The following is a 6,000-nucleotide window of genomic DNA, read 5'->3' as shown; positions in this document are numbered from 1 at the left end:
GAATTGAAGAAGGCTAGCAGAATGTCAGATATATAAAAAGCAGAGGATATCATTTTAAGAACTTGAGAAGAATAAAATTAATTCTATTTCAAATTGCTTTCTAACTGTTTCTTTGACATTTCCTCTCTTGGTATCTGAGCTTTTATATCACAGTGTATTTTATGTTTGTCAATACAAAATGTCATTGTCTAAATGATATCCCAAGAAAAGGACACTTTTCATGTGTATAGAACTTTGTATTTAAGACCATTCTTTCATATATTATGCAAATTATCAAATTAACTTTAAGAAGTGTTATTAACTTTATTTATATGGATGAAACAAAATCTTAGAATATTTAGCCACATAATTATTAGGTGCTGTACTTTGTAAGCTACAATACACTAAACACATCTGTCTTGACCCTGGAGTAAGAAGTCATGAGCTTGTGTCTCAAATGCAACATTCACTAATACCTAATGCGTGAATAAAGACTAAGTGAGAGTCTGGGACAAGAATCCTACTCTTTTGACTTAAGAGGCAATGCTGACATTTGCAAATGATTGTGTTATGTAAGATTTTATTTTATCAGGTCATCTTTGGAATAATCACTGGAAAGGATCATGGCCAACTGCTGATACACTAATTAACCATGTTGGGAATCTGTGACCCCACTCTTCTATGAAAGAGTCTGATGGACTGATAGGGCTGAGAAGACAGTTTAGATTCGCATTTGTGACTGTATAGCCTCAAAATTGTTTTTAGTCTCCTGTAACATTTCACTTCACAGATGCTCTAGTAATCTAGAAAAGGAGCAATTTAGGAAACAGATTTAGAATTAAATTTAGGGGCAGCATTCTGATTACATTTAGGATTTATAATATAATAAGGACTCATGATAAAACCAAAATCAGGAATAATGCTGAATGTGTGAATAAGATTTTCCTAGTTGCTGACTTGGTTAAGGATAGATGTTAGCAAATACGTATATCCTATGATCTTCTCACTAAAATATTTACATTGAAATATTTCAATCTTTAAATATATAAATTTTTATCTTTGGAAGTATAATTGTCTATGATGTTCAAAATTTTTATGGAGTTATTTACTTTTTAATTATTAAAGCCTCTAGATAGACACAGCACAAACAGAAAAATAAATGTGTTGAGTCATTCTGAGAATCAACCCTTTAGGCTCCTAGATGTGCTAGTCAGTCTTTATAACTTACCTGGTATCATTGGACTCTGGATTTATTGAAAATATATTTAATCATTCTAATGTTATAAAAAGTCTAGTGTAGCATTCATGATGAAAAGTTATTCATGCTTATTCAAATATATTTGAGACATAAAATATATTGCCTTATTGATAAATATATAGGTACCTCCAAGTATCCATGATAATAGAGATGCATATAACAAAATAATATTTTGATTTAAAATTGATTACATGCAATATTTCATCTATATTTTACTTATTATATTTGGGTGAGAATGCTGTCAATTAAGTTTATTACAGAATTAGCTCATAGTCAAACTATGACAGGGAGAAATGAACTCTAAATAAGTTAGTAAAAGAAAGCAAGTCTGAACTAAACATTTGCTGAAAAAAATACACAAGACTGAAAACCTTACAGCTGTAAGTTTAATAATTATAATAATAACAATTATTATTTGTACTGATTATTTACTGAACGCTAAGCACACCATCTGAATTTTCTTATATTTACAGCAACACTACAAGATACGTATTATTGTTTTTCTTCAATTTACGCATAAGAAAAGCTTAGATAGGTTATATAAATAGCTTTTGGTTACAATAATAGTGAATGGCAAAACCAGGATAAAAATCCTGACTCCATATTCAACCATGACACTTTTCTATCATGCAGTCATTTATTCATTGTATTTATTGTATTTAAATAAAAGTATGTCTCATTAAAATTCAAGGTTTTAAGCATCTCTGTCTCTCAAGGGGATGTGGTTATGTAAACAGACATTTGTATATTCTACTTTGAAGAACTGTTATTTATTTATTTATTTTTGCGGTACGCGGGCCTCTCACCGCTGTGGCCTCTGCCGTCGCGGAGCACAGGCTCCAGACGCGCAGGCTCAGCGGGCATGGCTCACGGGCCCAGCCGCTCCGCGACATGTGGGATCTCCCCAGACCGGGGCACGAACCTGTGTCCCCTGCATCGGCAGGCGGACTCTCAACCACTGCGCCACCAGGGAAGCCCTGAGGAACTGTTTAAACAAGTCCATATAGAATTAAAATAGAGTTAAAATCACATTATAAACGAAGGTTTGTTGTAGCTATTCACATTTTAAGTAATTCTAATTTACATATTGAGCTATCAATTGTGGTGTCAATCTACAGTGGCCAAGTACTCCCCACCCCCATTTCCTATAGTATGGCCATAGCCATGTAAGCCAAGGAGGGTGATCAGGTTCAGCACCGGCTTTATCTTCTGTATAACAGAAGGCATACAAGGCAAAGAAGAATGTAAGTGGGATTAAGTTTAAAAAATTAAAATTAATTAAAAGTTAGAGGAAGACTGAAGGCCTGTGACAAGAATAAATCAGTGTTTTTGATCATGAGACCTGGCAGAGGCTTTGCTGCTATTATAATAGAAAAGTGGCACAAGTAATTGCCTTCAGCGGCCTTGACAAACTGTGATACATTCTTTGGGTCCTGGCTTGTAGGAGAACTTTTGACATTTATTGCAGCACTGCAATCTTCTTTCTGCCCATTAAAATGGGAGAAATGAAATGATTCCTCTACTGTGGCTTTTCTTAGAAGCATCCGCTACATTCTGTAGGCATATGGACATTATATATGAAATGACTTAGAAACTGGAACATAGTAAAATATAGACTAACTGAAAGCAGTAGGAGGTTGAGATCTGTATGATAGCGCTCATGTTTGAATCATTTGGAAGCTTTTTTGATTAAATAAACTGTAAAACTATCTACAGTTCTTAACATAGGTCTACAACTAAATATACTATTTATGAATATAAACTCTCATGTGTAGTTTAATTAAACTTTTTTCTACCCTTATAACTTGTTGAATGTTACTAATTAGTAATTGCTAGAAACAACGAAAAACAGGGATTGTGACAAAGGTAGATATCTGTAGTTATCTTTGCAATTACTGATGTTCTTTCACTTCAGGTTTTCTCCATCTCATAAAATGATTACAAAGTAAACTTGGCATTGGATTCAGACACATCTCTAGGCATATATCATTAATTTCCACAGGAACAATCACTATAATGGTATTATTATTTTTGTTTTTCTGTTTCAAGTGTGCTGTGATAACTTTGTCCTGAGAAATGTTAGCCATACAATTTAAGTTCTTTAACTAGGCAGCAACTTGATTGCTTTACTGTGGCATGATTTTCTGCCCCTCAGGACCCAGTCACTGAGCCAAGAACAAGTTACATCACATAATTAAGCACATATTCTCCTTATTCTGCTCTGTGAAATCATCAGTGGTTGCAAAATAATTGCTAGTTTTCTTAGATATTAGGAATACTTGTTAATATTTCCAAATACACTATTTTCCTGAGGGAAAAATTTTTATTAATTGTTCAAGTCTCTATTTGTCAATTTTTTTCCCCAGTAAAATGATCACAAAGCTAAATTAAAAAAAATTGATTTGTAGGTATTAAGAAACTAAATTAAATTCTGATAAATAGTTTTATACAGTAAATGTGATATTAAATATGTAGTGAACCTGATGTGGCATTTTATCAATAGAAAGAGCATCTTACATATGCCCAGTAACAAGGAGCAGATATGTGCTAATAATCTTTCACAGCTCATCTTTGTCCTGATCAGTTTTTGACCTCTTTAACCATACTCACCCATAAGAAATCCTTTTTTCATCATGTTCACCTCAAATAGTACTATTGCTAGTAAATATTTAGGAGCTATTCTTAATTGTGATTTGTTCTTCAAACTTCCCTTATTTGTCTATGCATCTATATTTTGGAACCTCTTCTTCCCTACATAAGAAGAATTTCCACTTTTGCAAGGGGTTTATCTAAAAACAAACCAAAAAAGAATAATAAAAATATAATAAAAGATAGCAACGTTAATAACAGCAATAAAAACAAGTTCCTTTCATTTACTATGGGCCAGGAATGGTTTTATGTCAGTGTTTTATGTGCGTTATATAGTTCAATTCCCCAAGATGTAGGTAATGGTATTATTCCTACTATAAATGAAGGAAAAAAGCTATAGAAAGGCTAAGTGGTTTCTCAAGGTTTCAAAAATGAAAAATGGCGGAGCCATCATTTGTACCCAGGTTGATCACTTTCCAAAGAAAATGCTATTAAACAGTTAGCCAAAATGCCTCCTCCCATTCATATCATACCAAACAAGTCAATTTTTCATATTTTACAGACCATACAATAATTTCCCCCCTTTCTCTATATTCCCAAAACTTCAATTTTCTTCAATTGTCACCCTCACCTCCATATTCAGAGGGGTGATTCTAATAAGTCCAAGCCAATGAATGCGTGACATCCTTGAGGCTAGTTATTGGTCTAGGTTTAGTCCTCTGAACTATGTAACGCCAATCATGTGGAAGGAAAGAATTTTTGTTACTATAGTTTTGTTTTGTTGCTTATTTCAGAGAATGCTGTTTTTCTGTCTCTCTCTCCCTGAAGAACATGATAAATGAAAGTATGCCCTCCAGTTGTCATAGGCAGCCATTTTTGACTACGACAGGGACCAGCAATAGGATGAAGCCAACACAGACAACTGCAGAGCAAAGAGAAAGAACTAGACGCTGATGGTAGTCTTGAACAGCAAATCATAAGAAGCATGGAGCCCACTTTATTCCTTTTTTCTTCCCATTCAATTTTTTCATAAATTTCTACTAAATATTTTATTTTTAACAAAATTCTGAGAGAGCATTAAAAACGGCATCTTTAGTAGTATAAATCCATGTGTGGATCAAAATTTCTTATAAAACTATAACATTTTGTATTTGGAAAAGCACCTTATTTTGTAAGCTGAATGAGGTAAGGTTGTTGCCTGGAAGATGATAAAAATAAGTTAAGTTATAAACCCATTTTCTCAGTATAGCCCTAAAATTACGTAATATAATAGCTCTTTTAGTCTCAGTCTATAGATCCAATAACTTTTTAATGAAATTTCAAATAGATAAAACCAATTAACAGGTTTTTTGGCAGTTCCCAGCAAAAGATAACTAATTGACACCTGTGGAAACTGTTTTACAAAGAAAATTCCAAACTCCCCTGGGCTTCATTTTATCAGAGCCTTTAGTACAAGAACAAGTGAAGATAATCAGCACATCTTCCTTCTTTAACCTGAGTACACTTGATTCACTGTCATTTGCCATTGTTCACCATAAGGTTATATGTATATGTGTGTGTATTATATGTATACATCCAGCATTTCTATATATTATATATTTACATATTCAGTGTATTATATATATAACATAATAAACATATATATCAGAAAGAACAGAGTTTAGAGGCTTTCTTAAAGTGGCACATAATAACTCTGCTTCATGGCTTATTTTTAAACCATTTCAATTTGGAGATTTTCTGACATTAGGACCCAAAATCACCCTAAGTGATTCTAAGATTTAAAAAAATTGTTCATTTAATGTAAAATATTTTCTTATTCTTTGTACATTTTAACTACTGCCCTGTTACTTTGCACTGACCTTTTGTTCTTCTGGATCCCATTTCTTCTCCTTTTTCTCCCATTTAGACGTATTATTTGTATTGCACTCACAACTTTCTCTAAGTCTGTTATTATCACTCTGCCTAATGTCTATTACACTTCATGCTATGATTCTCACTATTTACCTGTATCCAAACTCTGGCTCCTCAGGGCTTCTTTTGACATTGCCAATCCTTAATGTTGACTTAGCTATCCCCAATCTGGCTGTTGCTACTCACAGCCCAAGACACCCTCCATAGACCTCCCTATCTAGACACAAAATATTTCAATCATTTTGAAAGTTAAATAATAATAT

Source organism: Phocoena phocoena, chromosome 8, assembly GCF_963924675.1.
Source record: "Phocoena phocoena chromosome 8, mPhoPho1.1, whole genome shotgun sequence".
Classification (NCBI taxonomy): domain Eukaryota; kingdom Metazoa; phylum Chordata; class Mammalia; order Artiodactyla; family Phocoenidae; genus Phocoena; species Phocoena phocoena.
The sequence above is the reverse complement of the archived record's forward strand: the minus strand, read 5'-3'. Positions refer to the sequence as shown.